This window comes from Chiloscyllium plagiosum, unplaced genomic scaffold (assembly GCF_037043375.1).
Source record: "Chiloscyllium plagiosum isolate Xiang-an unplaced genomic scaffold, Cpla_swu_hap1 HiC_scaffold_26, whole genome shotgun sequence".
Lineage (NCBI taxonomy): Eukaryota > Metazoa > Chordata > Chondrichthyes > Orectolobiformes > Hemiscylliidae > Chiloscyllium > Chiloscyllium plagiosum.
The window spans coordinates 52,332,481-52,355,213 of NW_028270164.1; positions in this window are offsets into that span (position 1 = coordinate 52,332,481).

A 22,733-nucleotide genomic window follows, 5' to 3' on the forward strand; every position below is an offset into this window, starting at 1 on the left:
TTGCCCTTGAGAACAATAGGGCCCTGGGAAGCACTAAGTGACCTGGGTGTGCATGTACACCAGCTCCTTAAGGTATCAGGAAAGTGGATAAAGTGATTAAGAAGGAATATGGTTTACTTGCCTTTATTAGACATGTTTAAGAGCAGTGAGATAATGCTGGAACAAAAACAGAAATTGCTGGAAAGGCTCAGCACGTCTGACAGCATCAATTCTGAAGCAGGATCCCTGGGCCCAGAATGTTAACTTTGATTTCTCTCCACAGACGCTACCAGATCTGGTGCGATTTTTAACAATATCTGCTTCTGTTTCTGATTTACTACATCTGCAGTTCTTTTGTTTTTTTATGAAGATATGCTGGAATTGTATAAAATGTTGTTTAGGCCACAGTGAGAGTATTGTGTGCAGTTCTGGAATCCATATTTTAGGAGGGATGTGGTAGCACTGGAGAGGGGTCTGAGGAGATTTAGCAGGAAGCTGTCTGGACTGGAGAGTTTGACTTATGAAGAGAGATGAGACAGACTGGGGTTGTTTCCTGTGGAACAGAAGATATTGAGAGGGAACATGAATGAAATGTATAAAATTATGAGGGGCATAGATAGGGAAGACAAGAAGAATCACTTCACATTGGTGGAGAGATCAATGACTGGGGAAGGAGTGTAGATTGAAGGTAAGGGGCCAGAAGTTTAGACAGGATGTGATGAAAATATTTTCACCCAGAGGATCATGGGAATCTGGAACTCACTGCCTGATGGTAGAATCTGAAACCCTCATCACATTTCAGAGGTATTAGATGTGCACTTGTGTTGCCTAGGCATTCAAGACTATGGGCCAGGAGCTGAAAACTGGGATTAGAATTGTCAGGTGGCTGTTTTAGAATAGCGAGAATGGGATGGGCCGAAGGACCTTTATCTGTGCTGTAAATAAAGTGGTGTTGAGCAGTCTCCTTGAACTGTTGCAGTTCATTAATGTAGGTACATGCACCCAAGGGCACTGGATAGGGTGGACAGAAGGGGATGTTTCTTCTTGTGGGAAATATTAAACTATTACAAACAGCTTAAAAGTAAGATGTGTTGCTTACAAAATGGAGATTAAAAGACCGCTTTGTGTAATTTTCTCATCCAGAAGGTCCTATGGGCTTGGCCTTTAAATTTTGGTCTTTAATTTAGAATTTCAGGTCACGCTATCAAGTAAGAAGATCTTCCACTTAACCTCTGGAATGGGCCATAGCCAATTGGCTCCACTAGCTCCTCACCTAAATACAGCCTTGATTAAAATATGGACAAAAGAGCTGAACTCCGGAGATGAGAGTGACTGCCTTTGATATCAAGGTCAAGTGTAGCATCAAGGAACTCAAATAAAAATAGTGCTCAAAACTGGGCTGTATGGGCTTCAGGCAGAAAGCTGCCCACTGAGTGTAGTCATACCTGGCACAAAGGCAGATGGTTGTGCTTTCCAGAGATCTGTCTGGGAATAGGTAATAAACGTTGGCCCAGCTACTGACACCAATATCCCATGAATGAATAAAATAAGGTAGTTTAGGCTATATTTTCTGAGAAGGGGAAAGGTAGGACAAAGAGATTCAGAGTTTGGGTTGGATGAGGAAAGGGCGAGAGATAAAGATGCAGCAGAGAAAGTGGGCTATAACAATCATCAGGTGGATAATGTAATTGAGAATTGGTCAGAAGAACAAAGCAAATAATATAAAGGTGATAAGAATATTATAGTAAAAGGAGAGAGCTCTGGTGGCATAGTGGTAACAACCCTATCTCTGGTCCAGAAGGTCCAGGTTGAAGTCACACCTGTCACAGCCATGTATCATAACTTGTTTGAACATGATGATTAAAAATATCTGTAATCATAAGAGAAGGATTTGGCACTATGAAGATTTATGCATGGAGATGGGGGTATAGCTGAGGAACAAAATGAAAACTTAGCATTTGTCTTTCCTAAAGAAAATGACACTATCCACATCATGGTGAAATGGAAAATGGCTCAAAGGATTTAAAATTTATAAGAAGGTCTTAGATATGCTCTCTGTACTTAAAGTTGATAATTCAAACAGGGTTAGATGTAATAAATCCAGGGATACTGAGGAAGTGAGAGTGGAAATAGTGAAAACACTCAATCATTGTTTTCCAGACTTCGTCAGACTCAATGTTGATACCAGATGCTAGAGATTTATAAATGTTATGCCCTTGTTCAAAACAAAAGTATGAATATTTGCCCACCAGCTGCACACCAGTTAGTTTAACCTCAGAGGTGGGAAAGATTTTAGAAATGATAATTAGGACAAAAATAATCAGGACAAAATTTGGGAAAATACAGCTTAAGGAAAGACAGCATGGAACTAGTCATATTTAATTAGCTTGCTTTTGTTTTATGATGAGGAAGCAGAAAAGGTTAATCAGGGTAATGCTGTTGATGTGTGTGCATAGATTGCCAAAAGGTATTTCATATGGTGCCATTGCAAAGGACTTGATTATCATGTTAGAGCTCATGTGAAGAAAGGACAGTAATAACATGGTTATGAAGTTGGCTAGTTGACAGGAGTCAAAAACCAGTGGTGCACTGTTTTAGACAAGAATAAAGTTTGCAGTTGTGTTCTTCAGGGTTAAAACCCTGCTCTTTTGTATGAAGATTAATGGCCTAGACCCTGCATCAGAAATCGGGTTCCCTTTAAAGATGAATGTTTCCACTATTCCTTGCGTAGTTATGAGATCTCATGTAATGCTGTTACAGTTTCTAATCAACAAGGACAAAAGTATGATAAAGGTCACAAAGATTATGAAGCTGCTATGTTCCATTGAACTGATATGAAGAAATAATCTTGTGTTATGTGTACCCTATTATTGATACAGTGTTTAGGAAAATAAAAGTTTTGTTCCCAAGAAAGTAATGAAAGTTAACCGACTGATGAAACTGGGAAACTAAGCCATGGTTGTCCTGACATAGTAAAGAATTATCCTGTGCTGATTGGCTAAAAAGGATTTGGGAATTATCAGTCCCAAAAACAGGATAAAGCAACAAGTGTTCAGAACTGACAAGCAGTACTCATTAGGTGGTCCTTGTTAGGTGAAAGTGAGGACTGCAGATGCTGGAGATTAGAGTGTAATGCTGGAAATACACAGCAAGTCAGGCAGCATCCGAGGAGCAGGAAAATTGACTCTTTGGCAGGAGCCCTTCATCAGGAATGAGGCTGGGAGCCTTGGGGGTGGAGGCTTCCAGCCTCTTTCTCATGAAGGGTTTATGCCCAAAACGTCAGTTTTCCTGCTCCTCGGATGCTGCCTGACCCGCTGTGCATTTCCAGCACCTCTCTAATCTTGATCCTTGTTAGGTGGCAGTCCTCATTCGACAGCTGTCTTCTTCAGTGAAAAGTGGAAGAGAACGGATTGAGGGAAGATCTAGCAAAGAGTCCTCTAACACTTTGCTGCCTTCACACACTCCATACCCACTGACTATTTGTCCATTGATATCAGTGAACTATTATCAACGGTCATGGGTCATACATTTTTATTTGCTTTTTCTTAATTTGCTCATGGGAAGTGAGCTTTGCTAGCTGGCAGTATTTATTGCCCATTTCAAGTTGCCCATGAAAAGATGGTGGTGAGCTGCCTTCTTGAACCAGTGCAGACCACATACTATAGATTACAGCAATAGGAAGGGGCTGGAGGAGGCTACATAGATAGGGAGAAGTGTGGATATTGGAGGGGTTCACTGGGATAGGGATGGGATATGCCTAGAGATAATGACAGAGATAATGAGAAGTGCAAGTGCTGGAGGAGGATACGTAATAGGAAGAATGTAGGGATTGGAGGAGGTTACACAGATGGGAGGGGATGTTGATGCTAGATGAAGTTACAGAGGTAGGGAGGGCATATCTCTATAGCCTTCTGCATCCCTTACACACCTCATTATCTCTGTAATCTCCTACAGTCCCTATGCCCCTCATTATTTCTTTATCCTTCTCTAGCATCAACCCTCCTCGCCATTTCACTGTAATTATTAATGTATTGCATCCAAACAGCAGCGTCTTATCAAATGTAATGGACGATCTGAAAATGCCTCATGAACATCAAGTGCCTATATCATGCAACTGTGGTCCTGAAATTCATAAAATTCAACATGTGGTGCACATAGCACAATTTCAGAATCTGCAGATGACTCAAAATGTGGCAGTATTGTGAACTGTGAAAAGGATATTCTAAAACTTCCAAAGAATGTAGACAGAGTGATGGAGGAGCAGACATTTGACACATCAACTCAGAGAAGCAAAATATTTTGGTAACAAGAATTATGCTGACAGACAATAAGAAAGGTTCTCTCTAACCCTACCCTAAATCAAAAGAGCAAAGGGTCCTAGCTGTAAATGTGCTTAAATCATTGAAGGTGACAGGACAGGTGGAGACAGCAATTATCAAATCATTGAGCATCAATAAGGATATAAAGTACAAAAGTCAGGATTTTATCAATAAACCTGTAAAAACCCTAGCCCAGACTCATCTGGAATTTTCAGTTGAATTCTAAACAGCATACTTCTGGAGGGTGCAAAGACAAGTCGCAAGAATGATTCCTGGGATGTGGAACTCACATTCTGTAGGTAGGTTAGAAAAGCTGGCACTAATCTCCTCGGTGAAGAAAATGTTGATAGAAATGTTCAAACTAATAGTGTTTGGACAGAGTGGACAGGAAGAAACTATTCCCATTTCTGAAGGGATCAAGACCCAGAGGACCCAGATTGAAAGTAACCTGTGAAAAAAATGATGGCGACATGAGGAGAAACTTTATCCTCAGAAAGTGGTCAGGATCTGGAAAGCATTGCCTGAGTGTGGGGTTGGGACAGGGCCAACCAAGTCCTTTAAAGAGAAATTACATCATGATATGAAATTAGCAGAGCAGTGAGGAAAGGCACTGGTTGAACTGATCCTTCAGAGAGTTAGAACAGGTAAAATGAACTGAGTGGCTACCTTCTGCATTTAAACCACTCAGCGATTCTACTATATAATTCTGAGTGCCCTCCTACCAGTTTGAGGAGGCGATGACCTAATGGAATTATCAGTAGACTATTAATCCAGAAGTTCAGCTAATGTTCTGGGGATGTGGCTGTGTATCCCACCATGACAGATGTTGGAATTAAGAATCTACTGAGGGATATTGCCAGGGTTGGAGGGTTTTAGCTACAGGCTGAATAGGCTGGGGCTATTTTCTCTGAAGCATTGGTTGCTGAGGGATGACCTTATAGAGGTATATAAAATAATGAGGGACATGGATAGGATGAATAGCCAAAGTATTTTTCCCTGGGTTGGGAGTCCACACCTAGTGGGCATGGGGTGAAGGTGAGAGGGGAGAGATTTAAAAGGGACTGAAGGAGCAACATTTTCACACAGAGGGTGGTGCGCATATGGAACAAGCTGCCAGGGAAAGTGGTGGAGGCTGGTACAAGTAACAATTAAAATGCATCTGGTTGGGTATATGAATAGCAAGGGTTTAGAGGGATATAGGCCAAATGGGACTAGATTTACTTAGGATATCTGGTCGGCACAGATGAATTAGAGCGAGGGTCTGTTTCCGTGCTGTACATCTCTATGACTCTATGATTCTGTCTGTGGAGTTTTAAAACCAGTGTTAACTTACAAACTTACCAGCTCATCAATGACGAGGAGAGCAGGCTGAATGAATGACACATTATGGTCGTAATTGTCATTTAGTTGGTCACCCATCTGCTGGAGTCTCCTGCTTATATCCACAATATTGTCAACATTATCTGATAGAAAATAGAGCAGTAAGACACCAGAAAATGAATGGTAAATTCCCACAAAAATCCCCAGTCTGCAGTAATTCCTACAAATCCTACAGAGCTCGTCATATGTCATTTGTTGCATTTTCTAACTTCCAGTCTGTTGTAACCATTCTAGAATAGAAGGACCTGTGTAAAATCACTATCAGAGCATCTATTATTTCTACAGTTACCTCTTTTATAGACCAAGTCCTGGGATTTCGACAGTTTTTAGTCCTGCAAGTATTTCCATAATATTTTTAATGAGCTGGTATTACTTGTCTCATTCTTATTAGTCAGTTGGTTACCCCTTGATTCTGGTATAGTCTTCTACTGCAGGTTTGCAAAAAAAAAATCAGCAGTAATTTTTCAGGAAAAGGGTAAAAATTTGTGATATTGTTTACTTCAAATTGAAGTGCTGACATGTGTTATTCATGTTGTGTGAATACCAAATCCTGGAGTTTGGAAGGGTTAACCAGATGGCATCTACAAATTGTTCCTGAAGCATTACAAAATTATTCTCATCATTGTATAGCATCAAACTCAAATGTGATTTTCTTGCAGTTGTGTTTGTAAAAGTACCCTTGTGCTACTCAGAGTTATTCACCTATTTTCTCCTTCACAATATCTTCAAAATTCATCTGCACTGTCTCTTCAAATACATTATGCAGATAAAGTCAATATTTATCTGCAATTCATTGAAATTCATTTCTAAATGTTGTGCAACTTAAAAAGAAAGAAAAATCCTTGAGACCTAATCCACAACTCAGGGGACAGTAGGTTTGAAAAGGTGAAAAGAGCAACTCTATTGAATAGTTGTTTATTAGTCCCTAAACTTTCAGATTGGGTTGCCAAACAATGCTTGATTTCATTGTTTCTGCTCATCTGTTGCAGAAACCCTCATTCACGTCTTCATTATCGACCTGAGGCATGGGAACAGTTTAAAATTCAGCAAAGGAGGACAAAGGGATTGATTAAGAAAGGAGAAGTATGAGAGTAAGCTTGCAGGGAAGATAAAACCTGATTGTAAAGGTTTACATTGGTATGTGAAGAGATAAAGATTGGCAAAGACAAATGTAAGTCCTTTACAGTCAGGAACAGGGGAATTTATAATGGGAAACAAAGAAATAGCTGACCAATGAATGCATACTTCGATTATGTTTTTACACAGGAGGACACAAATAACATACCAGAACTATAGGGAAACAAAGAGTTTAGTGAGAATGAAGAATGGAAGGAAATCACCATTAATAGGAAAATGGTGTTGGGGAAATTGATGAGATTAAAAATTGAATAATCCCCAGGACCTGATAATCTACATTGCAGAGTACTTAAAGGAAGTGGTTCTATAAATATTGGATGCATTTTTAAATTTCCCTGTTTTTGAGTGTAAGAGACCTTCATTTGACCTTACAAATCCTTTTCTCTTCACATTACCTGAAGAAAGCAAATGGTATGTTGGCCTTAATAGTGAGAGGATTCAAGCACAGGAGCTCGGATGCCTTGCAGGAATTACAAAAGGCTTTGGTGAGACTACATCTGGAATATTGTGTGCAGTTCTGGTGTCCCTAGCTGAGGAAGGATGTTCTTGTTATAAAGGGAGTACAGCGGTTTACCAGACTGGGACTGATATCTGAGGAGATGTTGAATCAATCAGAATGATACTTGCTGGTGTTCAGAAGAATGAGAGGGTATCTCATAGAAATACCATAGGCTAAGATTTCACAGGCAGAAAGGGAATGGGTGGCTACCAGAGAGAGTAAGAGGGCATTAGTGTTTACTTTGGAGAAGGACATGGAACATATAGAATGTAGGAAAATAGATGGTGACATCTTGAAAAATGCCCATGTTACAGAGGATGACTTAAAATGCATAAAGTTGAATAAATCCCCAGGTGTACCTTAGAACTCTGTGGGAAGTTAGGGAAATGATTGCTGGGCCCCTTGCTGAGATATTTGGATTATTGATAGTTACAGATAAAGTGCTGGAAGACTGGAGATTGGCTAACGTGGTGCCACTTTTAAGAAAGATGGTAAGGAACAGCCTTGGAACTATAGACTGGTGAGCCTGAAATTGGTGGTGGGCAGGTTGTTGGAGGGGATTCTGAGGGACAGGATTTACATGTATTTGGATAGGCAAAGACTGATTAGGGACAGTCAATGGGAAATCATGTCTCACTAACTTGTTTGAGTTATTTGAAGAGGTAACAAAGAGGATTGATGAGAGTAGAGCAGTACACATGATTTTTATGGGCTTCAGTAAGGCATTTGATATGCTTTCCTTTATTGGTCAAAGCATTGAGTATAGGAGTTGGCAGGTCATGTTGCAGCAGTACAGGACATTGATTATGCCACTTTTGGAATATTGTGAGCAATTCTGGCCACCCACCTAAAGGACGTATGTTATCAAATTTACAAGGGTTCAAAAAAGATTTACAAGGATGTTGCTAGGTTCGGAGGGTTTGACGAAGAGGGGGACGCAGAATAGGCTGGGGCTGTTTCCCCTGGAGTGTCATAGACTGACGGGTGATCTTATAGAGGTTTATAATATCATGAGGTAAGGTAAATAGATAAGGTAAATAGACAAGGCCTTTTCCCTGTAGTGCGGGAGTCCAGAACTAGAGGGCATAGGTTTAAGGTGAGACTTGAAAGATTTAAAAGGGACCTAAAGGGCAACTTTTTCATGCAAAGGGTGGTGCGTCTATGGAATGAGCTGCCAGAGGAATTGGTGGAAGCTGGTAAATTACAAAATGTAAATGGATGGTTATATGAATAGGAAGGGTTTAGAGAGATATGGGCCAAGTGCTGGCAAATGTGACTAGATTGGGTTGGGATATCTGGTCGGCGTGGATGGGTTGGACTGAAGGGTCTGCTTCTGTGCTGTACATCTCTATGACTATGACTAAGGAGGCAGTGCTGGAAGCCCCTGTGGCCATTCCCCTGCAAAACGAATGAACCTCTTTGGATGCTTTTGAGTGGAATGACCTCACAGCCGAAAACCATAAGAGCCAAATTCAAGGCGCAACAGTTGGCTCTGCTGCACAGGAGAGGAACAAAAAGTGGGGAAATTCAGTAACATAGCAGATTCAGTTATAATGGGAATAGTGTTTCTATCATCACAAACAAGACTCCAGGGTGGTATGTTGCCTCTGTGGTGCTGGGGTCAAGGATATCTCAGAGCAGATACGACATCCCAAAAGGGGCAGGATGAACATCTAAGGGTATACAAAGGTACCAAATACATCAGTTTAAAAAAAGGGATGAGCTCCCACATGCAAAATATAGGAGGTAAGCTGAATAGTAGGATCTGAAACGTTGTGTTCTCAGGATTATTACCAGTGCCACGTGCTATTCAGAGTCGAAGTAGCAGGATGTATTGGATGAATAAGTGGCTAAGCAGATGGCGTGAGGTGGAAGGTTTCAGATTCCTGGGGCATTGGGATTTCTAGGGGAAATTGGAAAAAACTGGACAGGTTACCCCTGGGTGGGATCACAAATGATGTCTTTTAGGGGAGTATCTGCTCGAATGGTTGGGTTTGGGAGGGTTCAAACTAAATTGACAGTGAGATGGTAATCTGTGCGAGGAGTCAGGGGAAGGGGAATCTAGAACAAGAGCAAAAGAAAAAAGAGGAATAAGGGAGGTGATAGGCAGAGGAATCAAAGGCCAGAATTAAACAAAGTCATAGTAAAACAAAAGTGAGAATGACAGGGAGTGTTAAAAAGACAAGACTTAAGTCTTTGTGCATTTGAAATAAAGTGGATGAAAAAAATCACGCAAATCGATATAAATGGCGATGATGTAGTTGAGATTACAGACACTTGGATGCAGTGTGACCATGGATGGTTCAGTATTTAGGATGGACAGACAAAAAGGAAAAGGCAATGCAGTTGCATTACTGGTTAAATAGGATAGAAACACAATACTGAGGAAAGATATTAGCTCACACAGTGTAGAATCTGCACGGGTAGAATTGAGAAACACCAAGGTGCAAAAAAACTTAGTGTGGATATTTAGACACTCAGTAGTGGTGATGTTAGGAATGGCATTAAACAGGAAATCAGAGATATATGCAGTAAAGGAGCATCTGTACTTATGGGTGTCTTTAACCTACATATAGATTGAGCAAACCAATATCGTAAAGGAAGAATTCCAAGAGTGTTCTGGATGATTTGCAGGTCCAATACATTAGGAAGCAACCAGAGAACAGCTCATTTTAGATCGGTTATTAGGCACTGAGAAAGGAATAATTGGTAAGGTGGTTGTGAGATACCTCTTGGGGATGTGTAACCATAATATGGTAAACATTTTCATCAAGATGAAGAGTGAGGTAGTTAATTCTGAGTCTTAAGGTCCTGAATCTTCATCAGGGAAACTACAATGGTGTGTTGGGCATGAGTTGGCTATGATGGATTGGGAAATGTTCCTGAAAGGAATGACAGTGGATAGGCAGTGGCAAACACTCAGGAGTGAATGGGTAAAAAACAAAAATTGTTTATTGCTGTCTTGCGCAAGAGTGCAAAGAGAGCAGTCATAACATCATGCTAATGAGGATAGTTAGACATAACTTAGATGTAAAAAAAGATACAAATTGGCAAGAAAAAAACAATACACTTGAGGTTTGGGAATGATTTAGAAGTCAGCAAAGGAGAAAGTAGAGTATGAAAGTAAGCTTGCAGAGAGTGTAAGAACTGACTGTAAATGTTAAATATGTAGGTATTTAAAGAGAAAAAAAATTGGTGCAAACTAAGGTCCCTTACAGCCAGAAACAGGGCAACTTATGATGAGGAGAAATAAATGGTTCACAAACAAAATTCACACTTTGTTTTTGCCTTATCAAAGGAGAACATGAATAATGTAACAGGAATGATGGAACACAGGCTTCCCCATCAGTGATGAGAAGGAGGAACTGAAGCAAATGTGTATTCATAGAAATGATATTGGAGAAATTGATGGGGTTGAAGGCTGATAAATCCTCAGGGGATGACAATATCCTTGCCACAGAATTAAAGGAAGTGGCCATCTTTCAAAATTCTTTGGACTCTGGAACAGTTCCTACAAATTGAACAGTAGCTAATGGAACCCCACTGTTGAAAAAGTGAGGTAGAGAGAAAACATGGGATTATAGATCAGTGAATCTGATGTCAACAGTGGGGAAGATGCTAGAGTCCATTAACAAGCAAAGCACTTAGAGAACAATTTAAAATCAGACAGTCAGCATGGATTTACAAAAGGGAATTTGGTGAATTTACTGGAATTCTGCAAGGAAGAAACTAGTGTGGGGGAGGGGGGCAGTGAATGTGGTTTATTTGGACTTTCAGAAGGCTTTTGAAAAAGTCCTACATAAGAGATTAATATGTAAAATGAAAGCGCATGGGATTGGGGATGGTAGCTTGAGACCGATAGAAAATTGGTCAGCTGACAGGAAACAAAATGTCGGAAAGAATTAATGTTTTTTCTGAATTGGATAATCTTCCATAATTATAATATTTAGATTACTTACAGTGTGTAAACAGGCCCTTTGGCCCAACAAGTCCACACTGACTCTCCGAAGAGCAACCCTCCCAGACCCATTCCCCTAACACTACGGGCAATTTAGCATAGCCAATTTACCAAACCTGCACATTTTTGGACTGTGGGAGGAAGCCAGAGCCACGCGGAAATGGGGAGAATGTGCAAACTCCACACAGACAGTTGCCTGAGGTGGGAATTGAACCTGGGTCTGTGGCGCTGTGAGACAGCAGTGCTAATCACTGTGCCACCCAGAATGAATGGCGGAATAGTATCAAAGGGCCAAATGGTCTACACCTGTCTAAATTATTTGATATTGGATTAATTTACTTAAGCTTCTGGTATTACATGCAAGCATTCACCCATTACTGCACAAAACTTACTTCATTAATTATTAATCTGACTATATTCCAAAATTTGAGACCATAATAAATAGTTGTTTTTTCCAAAGTAATATCTTGACTGCCCAAAATAACAATACAGATCAATCATTACATATTCGACTATCACCATCTCACTAATTACAACCATGAAGTTGCCCTTTTCCTGTCATCTATTACTAGGTCTTTGTGCATTCTATTTCAAAATGTTTTTCTATTCTCTGTCAATGTACGTTCTAAATCTAATCTAATCTCTTTAGGCATCTGGCCTAATATCTCCCTCTGGCTAGTTATAACTTGTTATCACTGATGTGAAGTGATTGGCACATTTTACCAGGCAACATTGTCGATTCATCAGGCTGTGTTTTACAGTACCTCAGTATGAGAACATGGCAGGATTTGCTGGTGGGGAATAAGGTTGGTCAAGGTAAGTGTGATCACCATCTCATTAGTAATGGTGAAAATCAAGAAATAATCTGCAAGAGCTAGTAAACAGAGATATTCTGGTATACAGGATTTATAACTGGCAAGTGAGAAATCCAACGATCCTTTGATGATGAAGGGGATCAAGAGTATGATGAAACAGGATAAGGAAGGTACAGTAGCACCTCGAATAACGAACTTAATCCATTCCGGGACCCGGTTCGCGAACCGAAAAGTTCGCGAACTGAATCAATTTTTCCCATTGTTCGGATAGCGTTCACAGCGCACGCTCCAAAGGCGAACTGCGCACGCGCCAAAGACAAATTGCTCGTACCTTCGTTCGTACTTAAAATTTTGCTTCAACATACGTACAAAATTCAATGTACAATGCTGTTCGTAAACCGATTTGTTCGTGCACGGGGTTGTTCGTATGTCGAGGCACTACTGTATATGATAATTGTCAAGTGAATTTTTAAAGTGAGAACCAAGCCAAATACAATACAAACAATGAAGAGGAAAGGAACATTGGCCAAAAGATGATATGAAAATAGTATAGAAGTACCACATGAAACACGGGTGAACAGAATTGAGGCTCATGGAATAGAAAGGTTATGGTTAAAGTTACAGAAGCTGTTTTTTTGAAAAAAAAAGCTGTTTAAATAAGCTTTGGTAGAAGTCGCATAGAAACAATGGATATAGGGTGTAGGTTTGCTCACTGAGCTGTAGGTTTGATATCCAGATGTTTCATTACCTGGCTAGGTAACATCATCAGTGGCGACCTCCAAGTGAAGCAAAGCTGTTGTCTCCTGCTTTCTATTTATATGTTTGTCCTGGATGGGGTTCCTGGGGTTTGTGGTGATGTCATTTCTTGTTTGTTTTCTGAGGGGTTGATAGATGGTATCTTGATCTATGTGTTTGTTTATGGCGTTGTGGTTGGAGTGCCAGGCCTCTAGGAATTCTCTGGCATGTCTTTGCTTAGCCAGTCCCAGGATAGATGTGTTGTCCCAGTCGAAATGGTGGTTTTTTTCTTCCGTGTGTAGGGCTATGAGGGAGAGAGGGTCGTGTCTTTTTGTGGCTAGCTGGTGTTCGTTATCCTGGTGGCTAACTTTCCTCCTGTTTGTCCTCCGTAGTGTTTGTGGCAGTCCTTGCATGGAATTTTGTAGATGACGTTGATTTTGTCCATGGGTTGTACTGGGTCTTTTAAGTTTGTTAGTTTTTGTTTGAGAGTGTTGGTGGGTTTGTGTGCTACTAGGATTCTGAGGGGTCTTGGTAGTCTGGCTGTCATTTCTGAAACTTCTTTGATGTATGGTAAGGTGGTTAGGGTTTCTGGCTGTGTTTGGTCTGCTTGTCGTGGTTTGTTCTTGAGGAATCTGCGGACTGTATTTTTTGAGTATCCGTTCTTCTTGAATACGTTGTATAGGTGGTTCTCCTCTGTTTTCCGAAGTTTGTCTGTGCTGCAGTGTGTGGTGGCTCGTTGGAATAGTGTTCTGATGCAGCTTCGTTTGTGTGTGTTGGGATGGTTGGTGGTGTAGTTAAGTATTTGGTCAGTGTTTGTCGGTTTTCTGTGTACGCAGGTTCGTCCAGGAATGTGAGTTTGTTGTCGGTTTTTTCCTCCTTGGTGAACATTATGCCTGTGAGGGTGTTGTTGATGATGATAAATGTTTCTTCTATCTTGTTTCATTTTGTGATGACAAAGGAGGAAAAAACCGACAACAAACTCGCATTCCTGGACGTCACAGTCGAAAGAAAGGACAACGGAGAACTACAAACCTGCGTATCTAGAAAACTGACAAACACTGACCAAATACTTACCTACACCAGCAATCATCCCAACACACACAAACGAAGCTGCATCAGAACACTATTCCAACGAGCCACCACACACTGCAGCACAGACAAACTTCGGAAAACAGAGGAGAACCACCTATACAACGTATTCAAGAAGAACGGATACTCAAAAAATACAGTCCGCAGATTCCTCAAGAACAAACCACGACAAGCAGACCAAACACAGCCAGAAACCCTAACCACCTTACCATACATCAAAGAAGTTTCAGAAATGACAGCCAGACTACCAAGACCCCTCAGAATCCTAGTAGCACACAAACCCACCAACACTCTCAAACAAAAACTAACAAACTTAAAAGACCTAGTACAACCCATGGACAAAATCAACGTCATCTACAAAATTCCATGCAAGGACTGCCACAAACAATATGTAGGACAAACAGGAAGAAAGTTAGCCACCAGGATACACGAACACCAGCTCGCCACAAAAAGACACAACCCTCTCTCCCTCGTAGCCCTACACACGGAAGAACAAAACCACCATTTCGACTGGGACAGCACATCTATCCTGGGACAGGCTAAGCAAAGACATGCCAGAGAATTCCTAGAGGCCTGGCACTCCAACCACAACGCCATAAACAAACAAATAGATCTAGATACCATCTATCAACCCCTTAGAAAACAAACAGGAAATGACATCACCACAAACCCCAGGAACCCCATCCAGGACAAACATATAAATAGAAAGCAGGAGACAACAGCTTCGCTTCACTTGGAGGTCGCCACTGATGATGATACCGAGCCAGGTAATGAAATATCAAACCTACACCCTAAACCTCAACCTGTGCTACAAACCTTGCAAAAACAATGGATATGTTTCTGTTTGGAAATTAAGCAGCAACATGTGAGATCCTAACGAAAGGAAATGGGTTGGTTTGCTGCCTGCAGAATGAAATGGTTGCAGTATCTCGGTAGCACATGGAGCTGATGGGCAGAGTGTCCTCGCGCATGCGCTCATTGTGGCGGGAAGGGACGCGCGCTGTGGAACGGCGGCGCCATTTTGTGAGGGCGAAGCCTGGGTCTGAATTGTTTCATAAACAATTTGTTCAAATATAATTATTGAATCTGAATCCGGAGTCACATAATACACTGATATATAAATTCCCAAGACTGGTCCATTTAGAAACACGCAAGAGGACGGAAGAAAATGCCGGTTTTACCGAACCGTTCACAAACAGTTGGATGTTATGAGGTGGGCTCAGTTATGGAACAAGTTACCTTTTTAAAAATAAACGGAAAGATTTCAATTGCTGTTGATTATATTTTTAATTTAAAAATTCTGAAGCCACGAGAGCTGAATGCAGCAATTCTGACACAGTTGGTGTGTGCGCCCGCAAATACCTGGGGATCTCAGAAACACCGAAACAAAAAGCTTCAAAAACACCTGGTAATGCCCCTGTCTCTGAGCTGGGGCCCCGGGTCCACGTCCTCCCTGTCCAGAGACTGTATTAATATCTCTGAGCTGGGGCCCGGGTCCACGTCCTACCTGTCCAGAGACTGTATTAATATCTCTGAGCTGGGGGCCCGGGTCCACGTCCTACCTGTCCAGAGACTGTATTAATATCTCTGAGCTGGGGGCCCGGGTCCACGTCCTACCTGTCCAGAGACTGTATTAATATCTCTGAGCTGGGGGCCCGGGTCCACGTCCTACCTATCCAGAGACTGTATTAATATCTCTGAGCTGGGGGCCCGGGTCCACGTCCTACCTATCCAGAGACTGTATTAATATCTCTGAGCTGGGGGCCCGGGTCCACGTCCTACCTGTCCAGAGACTGTATTAATATCTCTGAGCTGGGGGCCCGGGTCCACGTCCTACCTATCCAGAGACTGTATTAATATCTCTGAGCTGGGGGCCCGGGTCCACGTCCTACCTGTCCAGAGACTGTATTAATATCTCTGAGCTGGGGGCCCGGGTCCACGTCCTACCTGTCCAGAGACTGTATTAATATCTCTGAGCTGGGGGCCCGGGTCCACGTCCTACCTGTCCAGAGACTGTATTAATATCTCTGAGCTGGTTAATTGGAAAAGGTCATAAACACCTTTGTAAGGAACATTGCGAACCAGAAAAAAACACGGATTTTTTAAGCACATCTCAAAGTATATCTGGTGCCTTCAATTTTAAAGTGAAGTGATTTGTTCTAAAGGCAAACAACCACCGTCAAACGAAGTACTTTTTAAAACAGAAAATAAAATCAAAGAGTTTCTATTTCAGGCAGAGTACAGTATCTTAATGCTGCAAGGATCTTAAAAGTGAACCTTCCTGTAACTACAATAGGATCGACATAAACCCGCAACTGATGAATAGTAATTATAATTGATCTTATGTTTTGTTAAATTCATTGTTGATTTTAGCATGCAAGACAATAAAAATCGAAATATATGACAATTGTTTCAGGTCAAAGACGGCGGTTGGAACCTAAGTGGAGCGTTTAAATATTAATATTTTCATTGGAACGAAGGAAGTATGTACAAGCTAAGTAATTCTGACAAACCAATGAAACGCTGACAGAGACTCGATGAAATCAATGATCCTAAAGAGACAATTCCTTAGGACAGCATAGATCCTTCCCAGGGTTTTAAAAGAATTTAAAGGTGAGACCATTATAGATAACTATAATCTATCAGGTTATGTCACTTTCTAAAATATTTCTTTACAGGGACATTGCTAGAGCCAATTGCTAAGAATAGATGATAAAGATCTTGAAAAATGTCAGCTGAATACAGACAGCATAAACTTTCAAAGGGCTTGATAAATCTGACATTTTTGAAGAGGGGGCTAAAGTAGCGGACAGGGGAATGTCGGGTGGTACTTGTATGGAATGAGCTGCCAGAGGAAATACGGGAGGCTAGTACAATTGTAACATTTAAAAGGCATCTAGATGGGTATATGAATAGGAAGGGTTTGGAGGGATATGGGCTGGGTGCTGGCAGGTGGGACTAGATTGGGTTGGGATATCTGGTTGACATGGACAAGTTGGACTGAAGGGTCTGTTTCCGTATTGTACATCTCTATGACTCTATAAGTTAAAAACCACATTAAAAAAAACACCCCTTCCAGTCTCAGGGGTGGACCTAGGGAAAGCAGATTTATGTATCCAGTTATTTCCAACCTGAGCAAACAGTCAAGACTATGGCAACAGGTAATGTATCTATTTGATATAAAGGTGAGATCATCATAGATAGATTATAGGGGCTATCAGGTTATGTCAATTTCTAAAGTATTTGATTGGATTCAATCACTGTACCTGATATTCACAAATTTAAGAAAGTTGGTAGAGAGAAATCAAACAATTATAAACCAGTTAACTTTATTCTGTTATAGGGGCATTGCTAGAGCCAATAACTAAGGATAGATTGATAAAGATCTTGAAAAATGTCAACTGAATAGAAAATGTCTCTGTTGGTAATGTATCTATTTGACTCAAACCATATCAATATGTCTTTATTGAACAGTGAAGGCAATCCAGTTATCTATATTTAAAATCAGTGCAATTATTTAACAACCTATATCGAGGATATAAGACAATGTGAACCACTGTCAAAGCCATGAGGAAAGTCCAATACATGGAAGGGATACCATGCCTATGCATGGATTGGCTCTAATGTTTAGATTGTGCATGTTAGTCCTGGACTCTCCAACTGGTGGAAATGAGTTTCTCCCAATCTATTTTATGTCTTCCCATAAATTTCACTTTGGTTAGCTCAGTTGTTTGGGTGGCTGCTTTGCAACGTAGAGTGACAAAAACACTGCATCTAAGCACAAATGTCCACATAATAAATAAATCTATTGTTTTTGTCACTCTAAAACAATGTGGTTCATTCCTGCACCAATTGAGGTTACCATGATGTACTCTTCTCAACTGATGGGCTCATGCCCAAAGGGCATATGCAGGGGAAATGTCAATTTTCCTGCTCCTCAAATGCTGTGTGACTTGCTGTGCTTTTCCAGCACCACATTTTTCAACCTCAACTTTTTAAATATTTTTTATTTGTTCTGAGGCCCCCCCTCTCCCCCTTTTTAAATGACAGGTTCAAATAATTCAGATAAGTCAGCACATTCCCATGGGGCAGGCAATGGTTTTTTCTCATCAAAATGTCAAGTAATATTTCTGTCCATTGATAAGTTGGAATGTTTCAGTCAAGGATGATGGTTATTTAATTCTTATATGATCTGAACTTGAAGAGTTTTTTCTAACTCATCAAGCCTATATTTTATTTCACCTGCACCTTTCACTGAGGTAATCGGTAAATTGGCAGTTTTACTAGCATATATATGTAAAGTTTCCATTGCATATGAGTCATTTTCCATTAAAATAAAGAATTTAAATATTCTGATAAGAACATTCATATGTACTGGATTTTGTTCTCCCTCAGTCTGTTAAAAGTCTGTTTACTCACAAAGGATTTTGAACCATAAGCATCAGACTTGGATGTGCTCGTGTGCTGCATCAAACCGACAGATTGAGAAAAAACTTTGGTGGAAGTTAAATGATTCCCTGTGCTGGTTCTTGTTCTCCATATAGGCATTTTAATGCAGTATTAGAGAGATTGTGAAAGTTATAATGGTATTACAGTGTGAGTTTGATCTGAAATTGTCAATGATATAATGAGGACAAAATGCAATTTATCCAAATTTCTGGGAGTTGAGGCCGCTATGACCTCCAGGTTGCGAGTTGCATGCGCAGAGCTGAGTATTGCAAGTGCAGCAGCTGCCTTAAGATAGCACTGCGATCCTCTAAATTTAAAACCAAAAGAATTGGGGATGCTGTATGTCAGAAACAAAAGCAGAAAACTGGAAAAACTCAACCTGAAACATTAACATTATTTCCCTCCACAGATGCTGCTGAGCTTTTCTAATGCATTTTCTGGTTTTGCCTCAAGAATGTAAGGTTAGGATTTGCAAGTCACCCAATATCAGTCAGGAATCTATTATTTCAATATAAGTTTGAGTTTTTTTCAAATCACATTTTGTAACCTGATATGAATTTTGTGTTGACTTTGGATCCATCATTCTGAGGGTGCTTCCTTGTTTTTGTACTCATTACTTAGGGCCAGTGCATCCCTTAGAGTGGCAAGGTTTCCAGCGGGGTGCCGAAATCTGCCAAACAAAGCGATCTGAAAACCAACTGGATTTAAATTGATAAGCAAATAACAAATTGTTTTCCACACCAGCAGATATGGTCATTAATTTTGAAACGAAAGAATTCTGCCCATTTTTTTTCCTTGTAGAAATACTGATAACATTCTATGTTGTTCAATTTTGATATCCATTTAAAACCCAGCATTAGTTGGGTGTCATTGTGGCGTCTTACATTCAATATACAGTTGAAGAGAAGTGAATGTAATTAAGATTGCTTACAATATTCTTGAAATTCTGGATTGGCTTTTTTAATTCGCTATTGTTAAACTTAATCTAGTGTTTATTTTGATTCATTCCTGAAGTCTGGTATGTGAGGAGCTTTAGAAAGATTTAGCACAATAGTGGCAAATGCTGCTAAATTTTGTACACATAAAGAAATGAAATCCAAACATTAAAAGTTTAATTTTTGCCAATATATCAAACTGAATATCAAACAACTGAATTGTAGTTGTTTAAAATAATTATAGCATTAAAAACAGTTTTTCAATTTTAATTTTCAATCTTAGCGCAGCGCTGATGGCACTTAGCAAGTCTGAAACATTTTCAGATCTCTTAAATAGCAATTAGTGCAGTAAAGTAGCTTAACATTCATAAATTTGTGACATACATGGCTGCTAACATTGTCATGACTTAACTTGAAACAGTGCGCTGATAATCATGCTTATTGTCCACAAACTGTCACAAAATGTATAAATATATAAAATCTCAAAGAATGGACCAAAATGACTAATTTACCTGACTGACTGTGACTCAGACAAAATAAATTTGCAAATTACTTTTGTTTTCTGTAATAGAAAACTATCGCTGCATTATAACATACTTAACTTTAGCAGGAAAAAACCAAAAAGATTCTAATGTATAGCTATGCAACTTAAACTGTAGTATAAAACCCTGAATGTACAAATACAACCACAATTAAGACAGACAGAAAGTGACTTTTAACACAGTTTAACACATATACTAAGGGTGAAAATAAATATAGATAGGGTAAACAAAGTTCCAAAGATCCAAATACCAGACTACCAGTTGGAAAGATATTTTGGTCACAGTCCTTTTGATGTTTGCAAAGATGCTATGCTATTGGCTATGGAATGACCATCATCCTTCAATTCAACAACTGATGAGGTAAACTTGGGTATTTTCTTGCACATATTATAGTTATTGGTCTTTCTGTCATTTTCCCAGAGAGGGAGAACTGGATACTTTCAGTCTGCAGATGTTTCTTCCACCCTTGCTGATATTGGTTTAACTTCTTAACATGTTGCATCTCGACCAATCAGAGGGCTGTTATCAGATATAATTTCCTTAATTTGAAACACTCTCAGAGCTGCTCAGTTTTGAATTCTCCCTTATGATTTTGAAAAAGTAATATTGTATACCACAGCTCAACAATATGTGACACTTCATATTCAAATTGCAAAACTTTTGTATAAAGAACAAAGAAAATTACAACACAGGAACAGGCCCTTTGGCCCTCCAAGCCGAAACCGATCCAGATCCTTTATCTAAGCCTGTCGCCGATCTTCCAAGGATCTGTATTCCTCTGTTCCTTGCCCATTCGTGTATCTGTCTAGATAGATCTTAGTGATGCTATTGTGCCCGCCTCTACCACCTCTGCTGGCATCGCGTTCCCAACACCCACCACCCTCTGCGTAAAGAACGTTCCACACATATCTCCCTTAAACTTTTTCCCTGTCTTGAACTCGTGACCTCTAGTAATTGAGTCCCCCATTCTGGGGAAAAAGCTTCTTGTTATCCACCCTGTCTATACTCTTATGATTTTGTAGACCTCAATCAGGTCCCCCCTCAACCTCCGTCTTTCCAGTGAAAATAATCCTAATCTACTCAACCTCTCTTCATAGCTAGCGCCTTCCATACCCGGCAACATCCTGGTAAACCTTCTCTGCACTCTCTCTAAAGCATCCACATCCTTTTGTTAATGTGACCAGAACTGTACACAGTATTCCAAATATGGCCATACCAATACAACTGTAACATAACCTGCCAACTTTTGTACTCAGTACTCCGTATGATGAAGGAAAGTCTGCCATATGCCTTCTTGACCAATCTATCGACCTGCATTGCCATGTTCAGGGTAAAATCGACCTGAACCCCTAGATCTCTCTGTACATCAATCTTCGCCAGGACTTTTCCACTTACTGTATAGTTTGCTCTTGAATTGGATCTTCCAAAATGCATCACCTCGCATTTGCCCAGATTGAACTCTATCTGCCATTTCTCCACCCTACTCTCCAATCTGTCTATATTCTGCAACATTCTCTGACAGTCCCTTTCACTGTCTGCTACTCCATCAATCTTAGTGTCATCTGCAAACTTGCTAATCAGACTGCTTATACCTTCTTCCAGATCATTTATGTATATCACAAACAGTAGTGGTCCCAGCACGGATCCCTGTGGAATACCACTGGTCACAGTTCTCCATTTTGAGAAACACCCTTCCACTACTACTCTGTGTCTCCTATTGCCCAGCCAGTTCTCTGTCTGCTAATTAGTGTACCCTGAACCCCATGCGACTTTTTCCATCAGCCTACAATGGGGAATCTTATCAAATGCCTTACTGAAGTCCATGTATATGACATCTACAGCCCTTCCATCATCAATCAACTTTGTCACTTCCTCAAAGAATTCTATTAAGTTGGTAAGACATGACCTTCCCTGCACAAAGCTATGCTGCCTATCACTGATAAGCCCATTTTCTTCCAAATGTAAATAGATTCTATCCCTCAGCATCTTCTCCAGCAGCTTACCTACCACTGACGTCAGACTCACCAGTCTCTAATTACCTGGATTATCCTTGCTACCCTTCTTAAACAGGGGGACAACATTAGCAATTCTCCAGTCCTCCAGCACCTTACCCATGTTCAAGGATGCTGCAAAGATATCTGTAAAGGCTCCAGCTATTTCCTCTCTGGCTTCCCTCAGTAACCTGGGACGGATCTGGACCAGGAGACTTGTCTACCTTATTGCTTTTTAAAATACCCAACACTTTCTCGCTCCTTATGCCGACTTATCCTATAGTAATCAAACATCTATCCCTAAACTCAACATCCATCATGTCCCTCTCCTCTGAATACCAATGCAAAGTACTCATTCAGAATCTCTCACCCATTTTCTCTGTCTCCACGCATAACTTTCCTCCTTTGTCCTTGAGTGGGCCAATCTTTTCTCTAGTTATATTCTTGCTCCTTATACGAATTAAAGGCTTTGGGATTTTCCTTAACCTTGTTTGCTAAAGATATCTCATGACCCCTTTTAGCCTTCTTTATTCCTCGTTTCAGATTGGTCCTACTTTCCTGATATTCTTCCAGAGCTTTGACTGTTTTCAGTCGCCTCGACCTTATATATGCTTCTTTGTTCCTCCTAGCTAGTTTCACAATTTCACCTGTCACCCATGGTTCCCTAATCTTGCCATTTTTATCCCTCGTTTTCACAGGGACATGTCTGTCCTGCACTCTAATCAACCTCTCTTTTACAGTCTCCCACACATCAAATGTTGATTTACCCTCAAACGGCTGTTTCCATTACACGTTCCCCAGCTCCTGCTGAAGTTTGCTATAGTTGGCCTTCCCTCAGTTTTGCAATCTTCCTTTGGGACTACTCTTGTCTTTGTCCATGAGTATTCTAAAACTTACAGAATTGT